Source organism: Tympanuchus pallidicinctus, unplaced genomic scaffold (genome assembly GCF_026119805.1).
Source record: "Tympanuchus pallidicinctus isolate F22 unplaced genomic scaffold, pur_lepc_1.0 scaffold3, whole genome shotgun sequence".
NCBI lineage: Eukaryota > Metazoa > Chordata > Aves > Galliformes > Phasianidae > Tympanuchus > Tympanuchus pallidicinctus.
In genome coordinates, this window is record NW_026294747.1 from 23,059,404 (window position 1) to 23,080,962 (window position 21,559).

The 21,559-nt window shown below is 42.8% G+C and overlaps 1 protein-coding gene across 13 annotated transcripts in view; it reads left to right on the forward strand.

The window, feature by feature from the left end:
* Nucleotides 1–21,559, forward strand: part of PHF21A (PHD finger protein 21A) — a 124,567-nt gene that overhangs the window by 5,133 nt on the left and 97,875 nt on the right. Inside the window, exon 1 of one of the 13 annotated variants that reach the window (XM_052696906.1) lies at nucleotides 20,249–21,342. The exons of the other annotated variants lie outside the window; for them this stretch is intronic. The gene's annotated coding sequence lies outside the window, so the exon portion shown is untranslated. Of the gene's footprint in view, nucleotides 1–20,248; nucleotides 21,343–21,559 lie in introns of those variants that run through there. 13 annotated transcript variants of the gene reach the window in all.

The window sequence follows — 21,559 nt, forward strand, 5'->3', positions numbered from 1 at the left end:
CACAGCCGGTGTGTTGTCTTGAATGGGAGCACGGAGACGTGGAGGGGAGGGCAGCTTGGGACCTCTGAGGCGGCCTGAGCCCGGCTGGCTTTGGGCCTGCAGGAGGGGAACAGCACCCAGCAGAAGGCTGTGGTCGGGCTGCTGGCTGCGTCTGTGCCTGCGTGACGTTCGCTGTCAGCGCTAGGGAACGTCCCTTCCTTCCCCTGCTCCCCTCCAAGCCTGCCGGCCCACCGCAGGTAACTGCGTGTGTCCCAGAGGCTGCAGGTAGTTAATGGGAGAGCTCCAGTGGTTTCCGAGTCAAGATTTAAATTGTTTTAGTGAAACTTCTGAGTAATCGCAATAATTATTTTCTGTTAAGCTGACTGATAGTAACTATGGCAACAGCTGTCTTTGGCCTATGGACAGTATCACTGTATTGACAAAACCCTCAGATGCTTCTGAGGCCTTTTGCCTATGGGGGCGATGCACTAGGACGTCCGTCAGGTGATGGGGATGCTGCCTTCCCCTCGCTGCAGCGCGGGGCCCTCTGCCTGTTTCCCCGGGTGCTGTGCTCCTGCTCGCTAGCTGACAGCGCCGACAGACCACTCTTCCACAAAGGCTGATGAAATGTACTGATCCTTAGAGATGGAATTGCAGGGGCAGGTTCCTGTTTCTTTACAATGAGAAAAATCCTGAGCTCGGGAGGAGAAGGAGGAAGAAAACAACAAGGAAGACTTGTTCATTTTGAGCACTGGTTGTTTCCTTCCTCACTAAAACCTTCTTAGAGCAGACTGGTAGGGGGAGCTGCCCTTCCCTTTGCTGAAGTACAACGTATTCTTCTCTGAGGCCTACGCTGAGATGCAGCTATTTAGCGTTCAGCTAAGCTCGGCTGCTTCTTGGAAGAGACGTGAGCTTCTGCTTCAGCGTGGCTCAGAAATGGAGGAAGAGAGCATCTCTTTCCAGCTGACTAAATTCTGGACAGGAAGAATGTGCCCCTCACCAAATGTACTTTTCTTATTGATATTCAGAAGAGTGCTCTTTGAAAACAGGCTTTAGCACTAAAAACGTAGCAGTCCTGGAAGAAAACGTACCATCTCTACGTGCAGTGAGATTAAAAAGCCTTGCTCTGTTCTGCATCCTTGAAAGTAGCTAAACTGCTGATTTCTCAATTGTCGGATAGCTGACGTGTTTATACTGAAGTCTTTGTCTCCTTAACAGCTCCAGCCTGTGAGTGGTAGCTGCTGGCCCTGCTTACCTGCTGGCTCCCCATCCCTGTGCAGCGCGTGTGTTCTGGCCCGCAGAGGCGTGCAATATGGCCTACAGCTGGGCTCTCTGCTGAGCACTGCTTGTGCAAACTACAGGTCCCAGTGTGCTGTGCTCCGATGTTATCTGCAGGCTTGTCTGGGTAGCAATGCACCGCTGCATCTTGGGACTTGTAGTTTGCACACGCGGGAGCTTGAGGCTTAGGGTGACAGGTGAAATATGCTATAAATCCTAGAAACTGAATCGTCGCTGCCGTGAGCAATCCCTATCAGTACAGCTGGCTGCTACTGCTGTGCAGCAGCACATCCATGAGTCGGCTTCTAGTCAAGTGGTATCTTTAGGGAGAAGCAAGTGATGAAGTCAGTCCTCCAGCTGCACGTGTGTTTTTATACAAAGAGTACCTAAGTAATTGCATGAATCTCTTGTCTCATCTGTGATTGCAAGTACAGTGTTTGATCTTCTGGAAATTTCAAGGCAATGTTGCGGATGGAAACGTGGCAGGAGGAGGCTCCCCTCTGCTACTGGTGCCTTGTTCCTCCTAAAGTGCTGCTTGGTGCTTACAGTGGATTCTGCCACGGGGAGAGGGCATGTGAGCAGCTCTTTGCCTGCCAAGACCTGACTTCACTGTGCGGCTGCTTCAGCTGGAACCATGAGGGCACAGGGAGGCGTGCTGCTTCCCTGCCATGGCAGTTAGTGACATCACTGTTGTCACCACAGGCGCATGGAATCCCCAGTTCCTGTGTTGGCAGGTGAGACCAGAAGCACATTGCGGCCAGTGCTCGTCTCACTGCGCTTCAGCTCCGGCCATTGAGCTTGGATTCACGTGGAGCTCGCACTGAAGGAAGCGAAGCGTTTCTGGAAAGGAGATAGAGGAATAGGAGCATTCAGAAAGGTGGTTTGTTTGTTTGTTTTTGTTGTTGTTTTGTATCCATAAGAATTACTTGTTTTCATGTTGACTTATGTTGAGTGGGACTTGCTGCAGTTAATGTGGACATTAATAGGATTTCAATTGTTAGGCCTGTAGCAAGTTTAGTATTTGCTGTGGTCTTGTGTGCCAAGTCTTGGATACTGCAGTTGTCTTAATTTTGAAGTAAACAAGTGCTTAGCTTTAACTCTTGATTCCAATTTATTAGGTCAATTTGTGAGTTCTGAAGTTTGCGGGAAATAATAACCAAAAAAGGCTTATCATTAAGTGCCAAGCAATACCAACTGAGCCTTTTTCATGTTTTTGAAGAGTTTAATTAGAGTTCCAGTCCTGTAAAAGTTCATGTGTGTTTTGCTTTAAGCTGTGCATAAGTCTGAATGTCTAAAATCAGTAGTAGTGCGATCAGGCCCTCCAAACATCTGCAATTGCAAAGTAGCTTCTGTGCATCCACCATAACTAGCTTATATCTAGGTCTGCATGGCAGAATTCTTCTCTATGAAACTCATGCAACTCCAATCAGTATGAATTTAATGTGTATATTTCCTTTGTAGTGCGAAAAAAGAAAGTTGACAAAAAAAGCTGCTTTCTCCTTCACCTGTACAAATTTTAAGTGTGACAGATATTTAGGTACTGATAGCTTCTTCGAGGCTGGGGATGTATTTTGTCAGCACTGATGGGTTGTATGGGCTGTACTTTGCTGACACCTCTGTTTAAAACAGATGGAAATCAGTGAAATCCATACCCAAAACCTCGCGTGTGCTGTGACAGTTAATAGTGTTTGCTGATGGCAACGTAGTTTTCTGTAAGGATTCGCAGCCAGTGGAGAGCAAGCTGCTGGCAGGTCACACAGTTAGCTAAATAGTTACTATTGGTGTATTGACATAATTAGAATGCTGTTATTGTTGCAGCGTAAGGATGAAAATCCCTTCTCCACTTGGAACCACACAACCGGCAGAAGAAGGAACTGAGATACATCCCTATGTAGTGGAACAGTGATGCATCTCGTCCTTCAAGGACGTAGTACCCTCTGTGCAGAGCTGTGCCTGTGCCCCTTGTAACGCTGCTGTATCAGGGTATTCGAGATAAGGAATATAGGTAATAGGGATGTACAAAAGCATTCGGTGCATAGCTTACAGAGCAACTCTTCTGTAAGTATCTCTTATCTCATAAGAGCAAACGTGTCCTGATCTGGAAGGAAATTCAGGCCCTGCTGAAGTCGATGGGAAGTCTGCTTTTGGATCAGGAGTGCCACGGGTGACTTCATTTCCTCCCCCCTCTGAAGGTAGTTTTAAAGGGCTGCAGCCCCTAATAGGGTTTGAAGAATCTGGCTTCTGTTTCTGATGTTGCTGCTGGCCCTTGGATCTCACACCAGTTACTTTGTGTGCCTGTGTCTTTGCTGCTCCTTTAAAAAAGTGACTAATACTGAGCTCCTGTAAAGCTTTGTAAGGACGTGGAATGTATTTATTCAGAGCTTTTGCTTAATGTGCTAACACAACAAAATTTTACATGAAAGCCAGAAATTAGTCCTTGACACGTCCGAGGATTTGTCTCTGTCTCTTCTTTTTTGCCAGTATGACAAAAACTGCTCCAGTTGAGGTGATTGGTCTTAAATTTGCATAACCTGATGTGTGATGGATTTTAAAAATCATAATTAAAACCAGACAACAACAAAAGGCACTCAAAAAAGAAAACAACTCCTACACCTCTAAGAACCCTTTTTCATAACCTTGTAGAAGGGCTATGATGTCCTGTGCTAACAATGAAACTTTGGCTAGTTTGGATCAGGGCTTAGCTTACAGTAATTGTCCCTGATAAACTCTTTATCGTGTAAATCTTGTTGCGTGTGCAGTATGAATTTGCTGTGTTAAGGATGCTCTTGTCAGTGACTCTGAGTGGAAAGGATGTGGCAACCCGAGCTTCCTTTGCTACCCTTTCAGATTCTGTTCTGGTCAGGAATACACCGGGAAGGACTAGAACAGTTTTTGCTGTTTCTGGGCATGAGATAGCTCTCCTTGAGCCAGCTGCAATTCTTTTCCCTCTCCCAAAGGTGAATCCCATCATACCTCTTATTCTGCATTATCAGAAAATCCTGCCGAAACGGCTGGATTTATCACCATGAGACTTATTTCAGGATCAGTCTGTTTCCATTGCCTGCCTGCTTTGATATGTTTCACCAGCTTTGCTTTTCCTTTGAACGTCAGGCTTTAAGTACACGTGGAAATCTCCCCCTTCTCATAATTATTGTGAATTCTTAACACCGGATGTCAATTTCTTCTAGACTTCAAGCTTGCAATGTACTTGCAGTGTTTTCTCCCAGCTTACTTCTTGCAGGAATGATAGTTGGCTGTCTGGCTGTTGGTGCAGAGCTCTAATAGGTTGTGCTGTGCTTAACTGAATCACGTGTCCGTTCCTGTGATGATGAGCTGCAAATTTTGCAGCCAGTCAAAATGTGATGCTGTTGGTCTGTTCCATCTAAATGCACGCTCTGGGCTGGTCCCTGGCTGGATGAGCAGTATCCCCTCGGCTGTGGGGTTGATTAGTTCAGTGCAGATCTGTGCCTGCACTAATGAATGCAAGCACCACAAGTTGTTTAGGATTGCTGTTGTCATTGCTACAGAACTGCATGAGTGGGAAGACTGATCTTAGATTTGCTCCTTGCTGGTGTAAGATAAGCATGTCTGATTCCTCAGAACTTTGGACCTCCTTTCTATTTTCTCTTTTCTGACTTAATCTGCCTCCTCTGCCTCTTGGTTTTGTCCCAGACTATTGGTTTTCTGTATGCTGAGTAAATTTTTGGTGTAATGGATGATTACAGCATTGTTCCTGTAAGCTGACTTACTCAAAAGCTTTTAAAAACTTTTACTAAGGAAGTTGATGGATATCTTAAATCCCTGCTTCGCATATGTGGAAAGTATTACATATGAGGCAAGCCTTTATTTTCTCTCAGGTCTGTCAGACTCCTGTGTCTTCCTCAAGAATTCTTGCATAATATGGGAAAGGTGATAAAATACTATCCATGCATTTTTTTCCCTACATTTTTGCTGCTTTTCATTTGAAATTTGTTTTAAGCTATGAAACTTCCCTTGTGTTGTTTGATACATTCTGTGTTGCTTTTGATGCTGTAATCTTTGGTAGTCCAGACTCATATGGTCTGCTTGGGGATCAGAGGTTGTGTTAGAAGGGGCTTGACGTCATGCAATAAGATTTCACATATGTTTCTGGTCCTCATATGGCTTCCACACTCCCCCCCAATGTCGTGTAATGACCGGAGTCTAAATAGAGAGAAGCCGAGATTCTGAGGGCTTTTTTTTTCCCCTCTGTGGGATTTAACAAACAAAAACCCTTAAAACAGCAGGAAGAGGACTATGTGAGGATGAGGTCATGAAAAGAGCACATAAGAATTCTTGTGTGTGTGGAGACAAATGTGTTTAAACATCTTTTCTAGCACAGCAATAGGACTGTTAAAAATCTGGGCATTAAATTTTATGGAAAAGAGTTAGTTCAAAGAAGTTGCAGTGAGAATGGTCACCGCACTGACAGCACAGCAGTTCTGTGATCATGAACGTTGCAAGTGTCAGTCCTGGCAACACGGTTGGAGGCTCTTGGTGCTGCTGTGGAACACGCAGCATTAGTTCAGTACCCTGTGCTGTTTGGCCTCATCTGGCTGTCTGCCCTCTTGCCATGTGGCTGCTGTCTCCCATCTCCTAGGACAGCTTTGCAGTGGGGCTCTTGTGTCTGTGGAACCAGAGGATGCCAGGAGAGCAGGTTAAGGTTATAGTGATGCTGATGTGAAGGGATCTGAAAGAGGGGTGTCCCTCAGCAGGACGTTAGTGCCTTCTGCCCTGGGTGAAACCCTGCGGAGATGGCTCCTGGCTCCATGGGAGCAAAAATCACATGAGGGAGAGGGATGATTGACTACTTCAGATTGCTGATCCTTTAGCTTAGAAGGTGCAACCATGCCATGTTCTGTGAAACATTTTCATTCTCCATCAACATTGGGATTTATCTATAAAAGTGGACACAACTGCATGATAGCATTCCCACTCCAAGGAAACAATCAGTTAAAAAACTGTGGCAGTCAGTAAAGCCGTGTCTTGGACAATGTTTTTAATGTAGCAGAAGTCTCACTCTATGGGAGTCTTGTAACCAGCCTTTTTTTTCCCCACTGAACACTAATTTTGTACTTATGTGATTCCATGTTAGATTGGCAGGGATTCTGTGCTGTGTTTACATGATCTATCATGTGTATGTAACTCTTTTTACTTATATTGAATAATCATGGTTTTGAGAAGAAAAGAACTTCTATTAAGTGTATGATGACTTGAATCCTTCCTTTCAGATTAGCAACTACCTTCAGTACTCCCACACTGAGTGTGACTGTCCCAGCTACAAATACCATTCTCCAAATGCTACAGTTCACATTTGTGAGCTTATGAGGGGAAGAAAAAACAGAAGGCTTCTAAGGGGTGAGAATGGAGAACGTAAAAGGGAAAGGGGAGGCAAGATTTGATACCTGTGCCTGTAGTGTGTACAGGGAGCAGCAAGAGTGTCAGCTGACTGGAGTGTAGGGGAAGGAAGACGAGAGCACATCAGTGTAATAATTTTGGAGTGCTTCCTGTTGACTTGTTAATACTGCATGGTATTTGGCCCAGGCAATCCGTTGCTGTGAATCAGCACAGTTTATTCACTGGAGTATAGGTGTGCCTGTCATTATTTGAGAATCTGCTTCACTTGAAAGATAACAGGTCAGTCTGGTGAATATTATCATTGCTGTGTTTCAGATTAGACGCTGAGGCAGAAATGAGTTCATTTATTCTGCTTTGCTATGTGTTTGTTGAAGGCTTTAACCCAGAAGCAGAGGCCTTCCCTCTTGCGTTTAATTCAGGAAACTGCCCACTTCCTTCAAGTCCTGACTGTTGCTGCAGCACAAACAGAAACAAGCTTAAAGGCAATCTACTGATCATGTATGGGTGGTGTACAAATAAGCAGTGCTTGCCCCAGAGGAGGTGAGACTCTTATAAAACGGATCATACAAAATATGGAAGGTACTTTTGTTTTTGAAGTTTGGGATATATTCTCATACTAGGTTATCTTGGATTGAAGGAAAAGTAGGTGTTTGAATAAGAAATGGAGACCTTATGGTGCATAGGGGAGATTATGATTAATAGATGAGAATTTGAAATCCTGTGGGAGTGTGGTGTTGCATAGATAAGGCCTGCTGCCCAGAAAGAGGCAGAATTAAGTTCTGCAGGGCTTGAAAAAATATCAAAAGATGGTGGTGGTGGTTGCTCCTGGATTATTTATTTATTTATTTATTGGTCCCCCTTTCTGGCTCTCCCTTAGGCGATAGTAGAATTAGCCCCCAAAAAATTGCAAATTCCCATGCAAGTGTGGTTATGTTTCTACAGATACCGTTACAGATTCTTAATGCACCCAGAGGGTCAGAGTTAAGGTTAGTACTTGCATTTACTGAACTGAAACATCTCCAGGATGCACTTTGTCTATGATCAGTGTGTGAATGCTTCCGTTATCTCCTGTGCATAATAATATCACTATGTTTCTGTATCATGTTTTATGAGTCTGGGACAAAGGACTTAACGTAGTCAGTTGCATGAAGCAGTTCAATGCACAGCAAAAATAACCAGTTTCAGTGTTGAAGTCTTAGCTGCTTGGTAAACTATTCAGTATGTAGCTGATGTGAGCAGAATTCTACAGCTGTCCCATGTGAGCACTGCTGAGAGTCAGGTATCTTGCTCCATGAATCTGGACAACCCGCTTTTCCAAGTGGAGAATCAGCAGCATCGGCAATGCTCAGATTTCAGCATTTGTCCCAGCCGCTGGGTCCAGCACTGCTTCCACTGACTCTTCTGGTGCTGCTCAAAGAAGTTAGATTCCTATGCAAACATGAGAGATCTGGCTCCCTTTCTGCTATATACCTCAGCATCTAGAGTAAAGCAGCTCGCTGGAAGGCGTGAGTCTGCTGTTTCAGACTTCATGGGATTGATTCGGTGACTATCCATAGCGTTAGGCTTTGGGGTGGTGTTCAGCAATAATCATTCAAATTTGTGTCTCTTATTCTGAAGCGTCTCCAGGTATGACCCCAAATTTCACATAAGCTGTACTGCTTGTGGTATCTGCCAGCGTCTTACGGTATTTGTAGAGAACAGGAACTCTGACGTGTGCTCTTCCAATGTCTTGTTAGTCATTCGTATTTTGAGGCACTGGTTCTGCATAAGCCTTGGGTTGACGTTCAGCAGTAAACTGTTTTAGTAGTCTCTTACTGAAGTGTTTTTATGTTGTGACATCTCAACTCTGTAACTGTGGAGACAGTTTCAAGGCCAAATACAAGGCAACTTGAGTAACTGCCGTGTCTCATTCATTACTGTACAATGTGAATTCTGTGAAGTAAATTCTTTGTTTTTTGCTGATCTCTTGAGTTGTAGATTGAAACTTCTCGGAGTATCTTCTTGTGTTAACAGTTTAGTGACCGGCACACTGCTTCAGTTAATTTGTGTGCTGTTAATCCCAGCATCATCAGCACTGCTTAATGAAATAATGTTTCCAAAATAATCTTCAGAGATATTGCCTTGACATTAAAGGCCTGAGATCTGAAGGGTTTGTGTTAGCTGGTGCTGCATTTTTACAGAGAGAAAGCTTTGAATTCTTGTTCTCAGTGTTGCCAAAGAAAGCAGCCTGCTTTGTGCGCGTGCCTCAGAGAAACATGAAGTAGAAGAACATGTGAGCAGTGTAAGGGTGGAAAGGTCAGTTTGCATCATGGCTAAGACCAGTTGCTTGGAATGGCAGCACGTGGGTGTAAGTCTGGAGACATCCATGCAGTTGTCCACTTCTTCCTTCTTCTCCAAACAGCCTAATGTGGGAAGAGAAGATGCCTTAAATTTATCACCTGTATTTTGGAGTGGATCTGAATCAACTGGATGTTCCTAAATACTAGCTGAAGTAGTGTCACCTGACCTTGGACTTAGGAGGAGAGCTAGAGGATAAATGTTTGCTTTTATTATTCAGGACATTTGGAAGTTCGCTTGGTACTACTGGGAATTCTTACACCTTTCTTGGTGCTCAGTAAGGGATGTGACAATTCAGAAGAAAAGTTACTCATCCAGGTTCTGCATCTGGAAGACAGATCTTGCATCTGTGACAGGCTTTACTGATGGGTTGGAGAGATTTTGTCCCATGAATTACCAGTGGAAGCGCCGAAATGTGAATAAGTTCAGTAGAAACACATGCTAGGATTAAATCCTCCTTCAGTTCTCTTGGGGATGCCAGAAATTCGACCTGAAATGTTCAGCCTATGACAATGCAAAGTACAAGAACAGCTAGTAAATCTGAGATTCCCAACTATGAATAAGAGAGGCAGTTTCTTTGAGTTGTTGGTTTGTAGTGCTGCTTGTTGCCTGTGTAGTTGGCGCAAATGATCTTTGGGATGACAAGGGCATTATTTTGCTGATTCCTCCTTCACAGCAGGACCAGCTCCAGTGCCATTACTGGCTGAGGTAACAACCCTCTCTCCCTGAAGAAAACAAACAAAAAGCAAAACCAAATGGATGCAGACAAAAAAAAAAAAGCAAAACACCCAACTTGTGGTCCCATTAGCAGAAGGTTATTTAAATAGAATGGTACTACCCACTATGTAAAACAAAGACACAACATAGAGCAGCTTTTATTTTATGTTTTTGCATGACCTGAAGAAATCTTTCATGTAAACTGGATCATGATCAGCTCTCTCACTGGTGTAGCTGAGCAGTAATTTTATTCAGGCTTTGTTTGTGTCTTTGTGAAACTGATCACAAAGCTTCTGTTTTTTCTTATGTGTTTTGTTTTGTTTTTTTTTTAACGTGATACTTGCTTGTTCCGGATAAAGATGATAAGCTTATTGGGCACATCCATCTTCATCTTGCTGCCTGCAGCAATACTCAGAGGTGGCATATATGGGACGCTTGCTTTGTTTTCCAGACCCTTAGTAATTTGGGCTCTAGAAAATGGAAGTTCTGTGGCAAGATTTGCAGACAGAGACCTGCTTGTTCATCCTGCATGGCTCTCAGCTTGGCTATCTTCTAAAGCTCATCTGTCAGAAGAGGAGGAGGCTGACAGTGATGAGAAGGCAGACGATTCCCAAATTGTTTAGGCAGTGCTTTCTAGCAGAATTTGAGGTACTTTCTATCAGAATTCTATTCCGTATTTGTCCTGGGCCTCAGCTTGGGGTGATGCGTTTCCTTTAGCTGGATGTCCGTGTTAAAAAAGAGAGCATCCAGTCCTGCTCCAGGGTCAGGCAGGACTGATGACTTCGGCAAGTTTCGTTTTCTTGGAGAGGAGTCAGGCATTCATCTACGTGTTCCCTTGGAATCCATTGGGTCAGGAGATCTTCAGTCAGCTGAGAAGAGGCCAAATCGCTGCCAGCCTTAAATGGGTCCTGGCAATTTTTCCAGCAACCGTCCATGGTTTGTTTAGTGCTGTGTTCTGGCTTTCTGGGCCTTCCTTCGTTAAGGGACTAACTGCCTGAATCTCCTTGGGCTGACATCCTGGTTGGTGAGGGATTTCTAGGAGATTTATCAGTAAAATGGACTACGTAATAAAAAATAATAATATATATATATATTCAAGGATGTGGCTTTTTTATGTCTTTTACTGATGCATTATATCACGCACTAGGCATAAAACAGTTTGGTTTCTGCTTCAGAGGTTGCAATTTCTGTTTTCAGTGTTACGTGCTTGAATTATAGCCTGGTTTATTTACCAAAAGAACCAACCTCCAAAGCAACCCAAGACATGCTGGTACGGCTGCTCAATGTGATTATATGTAAGAACGAACAGGCTGCAGAGGACCAAATGTCCATCTCATCCAGCATCTTGCCTTTATCAGCGGCCAGCAGCAGCAGCTGAGTGAACAGCATAGGAAACGGAGGAAGGCTGTCAGCTGCTGAAATATTAACGGAGTAAATTTGTGACAGACACTTGTTCAGCCACTGCCTGAGATGGAAACTGTGTTTGGGCAGCTACACCGAGAACAGCAACTTCAAACTAATTATAAGTGAACTTGATGGCTTTTTGGACTCATTTATATTTGTTGCTCCCAGTGCTCCACAGCAGCAAGCTCCAGGCAGTTTTACCACATTTCCTGTGTGTGGGGCTGGTTGATGTTGAGGGAGCCAGTCCCACTCATCAACGTGCTCTCCAGTTGTCGTTGCTCTCCATGCCACTGTAACTCCGTTTTGAGGTGGAGTGTCCAGAGCTACAGATAGCACGCATCACAGCAAATTGTTCCCTGTTTTGTTCTTAGCTGTGTTTCTCATAAATGCTGAGATATTTTTTTTTTCCTGACTTTCTGCTGCTGGGAGCTGAACTTTGCTTGCAACAATCTCAAGATCTTTCTCCTGAGTAGTATAGTTAAGGCTCCTTGTGTATTTATAGCTAGGGTTATTTTTTCCCTCTGTTACTTTGTACTTGTCAATGCAGGATAATAAAATGACAAAATAAATTATTTGGTACCATCAGATCTGCTGTAACTCTGAAGTTTTTCTTTCATTCTAACTTTGTGCAGTAATGGGAATTGTCATAATGCCCTCACCCTCTGCTTTTGCCAGATTAGTCACAAATATACTCACAGGCTTAGTGCGATCCTTGCCACGGTGCCTCTCCTGCTGTATGACTGTTCAGTGTTCTGTTTTCAGTCTTTTAGTATATTCTTTAGGAGGAGAAGGTACCCTCATGGATTTTGCTTTAAGGTGATGTGAAGTGTACAAATTGGTTCACCTTTCCCTTTTAGATGCAATGTGTGTTGTACGAACTCTCCGCTGGTCCAGATGTATGTATTGCAGTGCCCCTTTTCCTTTGCTTTGAAGTTGGATATCCAGGAGCTTTGTATCATTAAGTCTCAGCCTGCTATATTCTCCAATCAACACCTAGGAGACAGCATTCTCTAGAGATGGGATTTCTGTGCACCATAGTTTTAATGGCTGCTGCTTTGTAAGCTTGGTGTTATGACTTGCATTACTTCCTGTAGGTAGCGTCATCCCTGCATCTCTTTTTCAGTTCTTTCCTCGTTGTCTTGTATTTTTAACTCAGTCTGTTGTGTTTTTGTTATGACCAGCTGTAAGTTTAGTTTTTGAATAAGCATCAAGAATCCACTGCCTATCTCTCCTATGGTTTTCTCAGTAGGATTTTTGTAGCTTTCTCTGAAACTCTGATTTTAAAGCCAAAACTTCTCACTCACTCGACACTGATCTCGAATAGGGAATGTTATTGGTTTTAAAGCAGTTTGGCTGTCAGGTGAATAGCAGGTTTTAAATCTCACAGGTTTAATCCTTGTTTAGCTAAAACACCCCAGTGTGATTTCTGGGGGGTATTTTTGTATTAAGGAGTCACATTTTTTTGTGAAGTGTGTGAGCAGGCATTTTCAGGGAAGAAATATTTCTGGAAAGTAACGCTTCTTTGATTACTGTGTTTCTAAATATGAATTTACTTTTCTCCTGCTGCTATAGGAATTGGCTGGGGATGTTGTAGTTAGGCTGACAGTGTAGTATGTGTGTCCTTTCTTACCATGTCTGAGAAGCAGGAAGAAGGGCTGAGACAGACACTTGTGTCCAGAAGACTGCTAGCCTGGAGGGCAAGATGACTGATGCTTCGTGTATGAACATGCAGATGCGACATCCACGCTGTAACGCTTTCTCCGCTGCAGGAAAATTGCATCCTTCAGCCTTGCTCGCAGTCCCACAGCTCTGCACACATTTGTAGACATCAAAGTAGTTTATTAGATTATTGTTGGAGGAGTCAACCCCCTCTCAGCTTCTTTCAATTTGTGCATTTAGTAATTTGAATTGCAATCTTACATTATTATAGTCAGAAGCTCATAGCAGTTTGTGCTGTGTGTGGATGCATACTTGCAATGCTTGGCAAGTTGTAGGAAGATGGGTTTTTTTTTTGTTTGTTTGTTTTTTTTTGTTTTTTTTTTTTTTGGTAGGTTAGTATTAATCTGCTGTGGAATTTGAGCAGTCTGTAGTGTACTGTGTGACTGCAGTGGGAAGCTAATAGCTGCAGAAAGTTCAATTCATAAAAATGATTGGTATCTTGCCTGCTTGTGTAAGAACTTGTATGCAAGTTTTGGAAAAGTAGAACTCATTATTTTAGATGTTTATGAATGGGAAACTTAAGTGATGTTTTTCTGTTGTTTTTGTAATCTAAGCAACAGAAGCTTGCTTGGGTTTCTGCCTCAGCAAACCATTGTTTGTTGTATTAATGAACTTTAGACACTGCTAAAACATATGGAACCGGGAATTAATCCTTCTGTTATTGTAAGCCAGGTATTACTATTAACAGAGTGTTTTTATTTGGAAGATGAAGTGCTGTAAGCATCTCGACAGAGACTGTTCTAATGAACTGGGTTCTGAAACTAGCAACACGTGCTACTGCTGAGCCAGAGCCCTTTTGTCTGTTCACTGAAAACACCATCCTAGTCTCTTTAAGGGGAAGGGGAAAAAAAGTACTTCTTAGCATTCTGCCTTCTTCCAGGGCTGGAGCTTGAAGTGTGTATGGAAGGATGACATACAAGCCACTTCCCCCATAGAACCAGTGCCAGATATTTTGTGCTTCTTAATGCAACTAGAGAAAATAGAAAGGGCTGAAATAATTGGAATTCTTAATGTTTCTCCAATAGATGATATGAAAATATGCCATTTAGCGCAGGTTAAAATGGCAGTAGGGACTATTACTCACTAGGAGCAACTTCCGAGACGTTAATTGCCTCTTGTTTTAGTGTTCTTAAAAATGCCCTGTTTGTTTTGGGAACTTAGACACCTCCTGCCTGGTACAAGGATGTATCTTTTTCTTGTAACAGAAAGGGCAGAAAAAAGTGTGGAGAGTAATATCTTCATGCTCTCCTTCCTCCTAGGGCAGGTGTTTCTTGGAAGAGGAGGGAAAAAGCGTACTTTGCAATGCAGATCTGGTATATTGTACAGGAGGAAGGAAAGAGAAGCTTGGATTTTGAGGTCAGTTGACAAACTTCCAAGGGGGAAGAAAGAATAGGTTTTCCCAAGATGGGTACATAACCTTGTTCTCGCTTTTCTGTTTTTGTGTTGCATGTTGTTTAATTATGAGCTCAGGGTTTCTGTTGCACTGAGTGCGTAAATCACTGTTCAAGTAATTACATATATTAAGCAAAAAAGTTGTGTGTACTCTGGGCTGCCTGGGAAATCTTTGTTTTTTTGTTACTTTTTTTTTTTTTTTATTGCTGTGGGTTGTTCCCTGGAAGGAACAAGCTGTTGTGTGGTTGTGTGTTGGTTTTTTGGTCTGCTTTGTTTTGTTTGTTTGTTTTTTCTGGGAGAAGAAAGAGTGTAGTGAAACCATTTTTGTTTAAACCTCCAGTATTCAGATGAAATGGTGGTAAGTGCAGAAACACACAAGACTCGGTGTTCTTTAGTTGTACTGAAGGTTATTCATTGTTGTTGTATGCCAGTGTCTTTCTGACCTCCAGGATGTTACCTGTTGAAGCTGAATCGTAAGGCTTGATCTGTACCTTGGCTTATGCTGCTGTGTTTCCTCAGTGGCTTTGTGCGAGTCTTTTGAGACTGTTGAATCCAGTGCTTTACCCAAAACGTCATTCAGGGTAAAGATATTAGGAAGATGTTTTTTTAATCTCAGTCTTTCCTGGGTGACAAAACTCCCTCCGCCCAAACCTGGGCTTTGCCGAGCTAAAGATAGATAAGGAATCCTGGGAGAAGAAAAATGATGAATTAAGGGAAGTAACAGCCTTAAAGTAGTTGTCAGGATGGGATTAACCTGACAGAGAAATTGAGTTCTCTGTAAGAGAACACTTGAGGTACTCGGGCCACCACTTAATTGCGCTTTTCATTTAATAGCTTTGTAGGAAAATAAACAGGAGGGTGAGGAATTGGTGTTGGAGGAGAGAGAAATCTGGATATTAAACCAGCTCTGAGCCTGTGTTGTGCATATTTAGAGAATGGGGAAACGTGAGTGCAGAGAGGCGGGCAGGAATGGAGCTGGCGGAGGGGATTTCTCCCCTCCACAGAGGTGTGCTGCAGGAGCCGCAGGGCAGCCCGGCAGGCGGTCCTGGTGCGCTCAGGGATCAAACGGCAGCAGCCATCGGTGGCTCACAAGCTGCAGGAAAGCAGCTGTGGTAAAGAGCAAGAGCGAGGGCCAAGCCTCGCACAGTAAACAGCTAATTCCCTCTGTTTTGTTTGTTTATTTCCACTGTGGGCATTGTAGTTTCAGAAATCGGAACAGAAGCGCTGATGCTGGAATAGCCTGGGAGGGAAGCAGGGTGAAGGGGCAGCCCGGGGCCTGCAGGCAGCAGTGTGGGCCCAGCGGCCGTAGGCCCGGTGACAGCTGTGTCGGAGGCTGCAGGAAGGCAGTGCTTGTTCTGTGCCTGTGCTGCGCTGGGAGCGCGTACAGCCTGTGTGCTGAGCACCAGCAGCAGATCCGAGAACGCGCTAAGGGCCCTTCTCGTCACGCTGTCATCGTGGGATGGAGGGGGAGAGAAAGGAGCTTTCCGTATTCCCTTCAGCCTAGAGTCAGAAACAAGCACGTTTTGCCTGGTTCTGTTTACTGTCTTTTTATGTAGGCTTACAAGACGTGCTGCTCTTTGTTTTCTGAAAGGTGATGTCTTTAAGTGCTCGGTAATAATTTCTCAGTACGCTAAACCAGAAACTTACAAAAAGCTTAATACTGTTTGTTTTCTTTCTTTAATATGTACACGGAGCATATCTCTTTTGCTGTGGGAGGATCTTAAGCTAGTTCTTTCCTTAGTGAGTCTCTGTGCTCCAGACATCAGGAATATCAGCATGATAACGTGCTATAATGAAAGAATGGCTGCTGAAATAAAATGAGCCTGAATTAAAAAGCACATCAAAATCAAATGCAGAATGAGAATGGGTTTTAGTAAATATTAGCTGGCTGTGCTTAAAACAGGTGTTGTGTTTATTCAGGAATAGGGAAAATAGAACTTTCTGATAACAGCAGGGGGTCCTCGCTGCCTTTCACAGAGCTCAGAGCGCCCAACAGAAGTCTGAGGCTTTTAGTGGAGAACTGTGTGAAAGTGAATTTGTGATATTCCTTCTAGAAAAAAAACAACTCTTCTAGAAGGTGAGAAGCATTACCTTTTTCATCTTGATCTGTCTTCAGACTTTGAGAACAAGGAACAAACAGTTCCCTGTTAGCAGTCCCCTCAAACAGATATTTTTGTCATGTGAACATCTGTTCACTAACAAATCATTTTCGTATTGTCTCGGAATAATTATTCAGATGCCTGTGACATACTAGATCCAGAGCGATCTGTGGCTTAAGGTAAGAATTCATGTATGGCTTCTTAGTTTCAGCTATCTTGCTTCCTGTTAAAACACAAGTTCCACAAAAGAGAAAAAGAGCTTCTGTATTCAAGTACTTTACGGTGTCATTAAATATAGAAGGCAAATGTACACTAGGAGCAAAACTTCAAGTTTATGCAGCTGTTCTATACATATGTGAAATTGCTTCAGTATATGCACTAAAAATAAGCTAACAGTTACATTGAAGAGGTCAACTTCTCTTAGGAACTGTGGCAGACAGGATGTCTGGACATATACTCGTTCCAGCATATTGATTTGAAAGTTGACCCACAGCAAAAACTTTACAGGTTGCGTGCAAATATATCTAAAATGATTTGTTTTCTCAGTGACCCTTTTACACAATGTTAGCAGAAAATAAACAACGAAGGAATTGTTCTTTTCAGTGCTCTAGTGATGATAGTGATGATGGCAAGATTCAAATACCTCTTTTCTGAGTCATCCTGCAGATCGTCTGGGCTCAAAGTGAAAAGAACAGGTTTGTGTCACTGGATCATCAAAGTGAACTTGCCAGCCGTACTTGTGACAAGCTGGAGAAAGTGAAAGATGACTTCTGATTGCAGCAGTTTAAAACAAAAGCAAAAGCAACAAGGTGTGGTTTCTTACTTGGTGTGCACAGGATAGGACTTGCATCTGCTGAAGGAAGGAAGAAGGTGGACTCATTTCTGCCCCTTGCCAGTCAGTGACGCGTTTTGCTTCCTGCAGTGTGACACCCTCCCTGCCATCAGAAAGGAGGGATTTTGCAGCTGGAGCAGTGTGAAGGGAGGGAGAGCAGGGCAGATAGGTCAGTAGCATGGGGGAGTGTGCCAGCTGCAGCGTAAGTGAAACGAAAGTGGAGAAACTGAAGGATGGCCCATAAACTCTAAGTAGCACTGGGATTTACTTAGGCTAACAGTATACATCAAGAGGTTTAATCTTTCTTCATGCATCCTTGAAGAATCAGTCTTTTAGCAGGCTTCAGGGGCACACTGAGAGGAGCTTTACTGAAAGTACGGTATCTGATTTTGAAACCGTTCTATAAATATGGAAGTGTAAGAGATTATCTGTTGCTGTGAGGTACCCTGCCATATAATCGCTAATCACAATGCATCTGAATTTTGACTGTTTGCTTCTTATAGCTTATGTACCTAGCTTCTGTCTGATATTTGTGGTAGGGTAACATCAGTAGAAGCTTGTGTAGCTAATCTCCATCAATCTGCTGCTGAGAGTCTCCCTGTTGCTCCTTGTGATTCTCACCCTGTGATGCTTTAAACTCCAAATCCTTGTGATAGCAGAGCTCGTCTCTTTCTTACCCTGTAAATGTGTGCTAAACTTCTTTGTTGAGCACGTTTTCCCATTTCGGTTTGATGCTCCTTAATTTTAAAATGCCATGTATAATTGCCTGTTTCCTGTCGCACGCAAGTTGCCGTTTATCAAAATATGCTTAATACTGATTTATTCCCATAACTGATATCCCCTGTAAGTAGTTTTCGCTATACTTCGTAACCATGGAAATGGTGTACGGGCGGTATTTATAAGGTAGAAGAAAAACAGGGTGTCTAATGGGACCCCTGCTGTTCTGAAATCTCTTCGACGGCAACAAAAAAAGTCCAGGCTCTCGGGATTCTGTATAAATGCAATAAGTCTTCTGAAAAGCAGAGTGATTTTTTCTATAAAATATGTATTCACTTTAAATAAATTAATTCACACGTTCTTGTTGGATGGTCCTTTAAAAATTCATGTTCTTTTATCTCTGTTCTCTAAGTTTCGTAATCTTGAAACTTTGCTCTTCATCAGAATGCCAGCTCTCAGAAAATTTTAATTGATTTGCAGTCACAGTGCTGACACTGAAACTGAGAGCTAGTTGTTGCTTGCTGGTGCTTCTGGTTAATGCTTGTTTAATGTTTTAGCACTTTCACTGCTACTTCCCTAAAATCTCTGCTGTTGGGCAGAGCCTTTTCCTCTCCAAACTGCTGAAATGTGTAGTGTGAGAGGGGAAGAGGGTAGAGGGAGGATTATTGCTTCTTCTTGACTTTTTTGCTTTTTTTTTCTCTCCAATTTTATTCCTCATCATTATTATTCTGCTCTAACTTTTTTCACTTGTTTGGCATTTCCCCCTGGTGGCAGATGAAGCTAACAGCACTGCGTGCTGTGGAAATGGCAGACCGGAGTCCTTGAACGGCCCTTTTTCACGATTGAGCTGCTAGCTGTTTTTCTGATCATTTATTTATTTATTTGCTTATTTTTGATGCTGTTTTTTCCCCTGATGACCCCCAGGAGACCAACAGGACTCAAGGAGCAGCTCGCCCAGCAGGGGCTGCAAGCACCCCCAGCTGCCCCCTGAGAAGCTCTCAGCGCTGCCAGCGGTAGCCGAGATGCTGCCAGGTTTGTTTCCTGCCCGCAGCCCTGCAAGCGCTCCTCGCATCGGCTCCCGTTGTACTCTGGACCTCTCCCAAAACTCTTCTGCCTCACTAATGTGTAATTCCCGCAAGCCAGTTCTCTCCAAGATAAAAGTGGGTTGCTAGAAAAGGAAGAAGGCTGGCACTCAGTATGAAATTTTTCTGTCATGTTTCAGTGAATAAAACAGGAAGTTGGAGATCCCTCTGTTCTTAATGGAATTGGAGAGAAAAATACTACAGTGAGAACTGAAGCAGAGTTTTCTTATTTTTTCTCCTCGCCGTGTCTTCAGTTGTTAAAGCAATTACTTGGATTTCCTTAGTGTTTAACCGGTATCAAACGCTGTTCTTCCGAGATAATAGTTTTCTCTCCTCTTTGTGATTCCTTCACCTATATCCTTTTCCCAAGTAGCCCTGAGTGGTGGGACTATAAAATGCAGTCAGAAACCTCTCCACCATGGGAATGAGAAATTTACAATGCACCTTCAGAAAATCAGATGATAGTGAACTGATTTTTCTGGACATATTATCTAAAAAACCAGCCAAACGAGATGACTCTGAATAAGGCCCCTCTGGAATTGTTTTTAAGCGTTGAAACAAAACTGGGCTGTGCGTTTTGGGTTTGGACACTGGGCTTCTGTTGTGGATTTACCTACCATACACCTGAAGGGGAAAAAGGTGGATACTTGTAGATGTTTTGAAAGTTAAAAAAAAAAAAAAAAAAAATTCAAGTTCTAAGACTGCAAAAAATGTCAGTTATTTTAAGCATGGCAACAGTTTAGTTGATAAACTGTATTTAAAATGAGCAAAAATGCCTGATTCCAGGAACTTCGTGGGATGTCATAGAATGCAGTAAAAATGTCTAAAATCTGACCCTAAAGTCATCCTTAGGATTTGAATCGTAATTTTTGGAAAAATAAAATACAATTCCGTATCTGCTGGCTTCATCAATGAAAGCTTTGGTTTTGCACTGCTAATAACCAGAAATTTAGCCTTCATTAGAAGTGGGGCTTCCTTTTGATGTGTGTGTGGATAAACGATGCCTGCTAAACACCAAAGAAGTTCACCAACGTAGAGGTTGGGGTAACTTTACGTGAGCAGGAATTCAGCCATGCTGCACTGAAGGTGGTTTTGTGTTCAGCTGAAAGCAGTGATTCACTGAGCAGAGGGAGGCTTCATGTTCTTGGTAGTACTGCCGTGGGCACAAAAACAGGAATTGTACTCATGATCGCTTCTTGAACGTTAGGAAGGGTTATATGGGAAATACATGGGGCCCTTGGTAGCTGTTCAGGATGAACTTTTACCATGCTTACCTATAGTCATAGGTCAGGTGGACTTTCTGAAATTCTCTAGTTTAGTTTTGTATACTTCTTTTTTTTTTTCCTTAAAATCATGGATGCCTTATTTATCCTATGGAAGGATGTACTACAGCTGGAAATTCAATGCTTTTGCTTTTGTTTTGTTTTTTAGATGGCAACATTTTACCTGTAAAGGGGGAGTGTAGGTGTAAGCAAAAACTGGGAGGCTGAGTGTTTTATTTTCAAGGTGGATTAAGTGGTTAATCCTCAATGAATGAATTTATGCTAACTTTGTTCTCTTTTCAAGTGGCTTTAGGATATGCATCTCTGATCTGAGAAATGCACTGGGAGTTTTCAAAGGAGAGGGTGTTGTGCATTCATGTGTGGGTTAAACATTGCAAAGCCACGTAGCTTATGGATCTCCTCCAGTTGATGGTTTTCTAAACTGTTTTGGAGGAAGTGAGTCTATCTATCCCCCAACAAAATAGGCTTTTAGTGTCTTAAACTCAAAGTTGTGCCAGTTCCATGGTATGGACAGGGAGCTCTGATTTAGGGCTGGAGCTTGTGGCCTCTGTGCCACCTGCCTGCCTGGCTGCTGAGGCAGGAGGTGTTTTTTGTCATGGAAGTGGCAGCACCTGTGTAACTAATGGGATATTTGAAATGTGAACACTCGGTTAGTAAGTCATTTAAAATGTCTCGTCTACTCCATCTGCGTTGGTTGGTCTGTCTTTTCCTTGAGGCTATAGAAATCCTATCCTATTAAGGAATATGAAGTTTTCCTGTTTTTAACTTGAAAATCACTGTGAAGTAACGTTTATGACTTGTTGTCCCAGTATATACTGATAGCATTCTCTATATGGGGCACCTTTCAAATAAAGGAAAAAAAAATACAGTTGCTTGAAAGAGTTTGCATCTAAAGACAGAGGAGGGTCAGAGAAGATGAAACATCTTCTATGCAGTGTATTTTTTTGGGAGGGATGGGGAGGATTTAAGCTTAATATTATGAAGAAATGCTCTGAATCGTGAGAGGATGTCACAATTTCCTTTGCACAGCAACCAGTCCTTTTTCATCAGAGTCCATCCTGTGCTCTGAACGAGTCAGAAGTCCTGTTGGCAAGGAAAAAGAAGTTAGAGGATTAAATATCAGTGTGGTACGTAGCTTTAATCAGGAACTTTATATATCCATGGTATAACAGTACCCCGTGCTAGCTTTCAGAGTTAGGGAAGGTACTAACTGGAAAGGGCTAAAAGTATTTGTTAATTTCTCACTTCTTTTTCCCAAATGAATCTCTGGTTACAGTAGCGTAAGCGTTATTGTATAACTTCAAGACCACAGTGTCTTACTGATGTGACCAAACATTTCAGTGT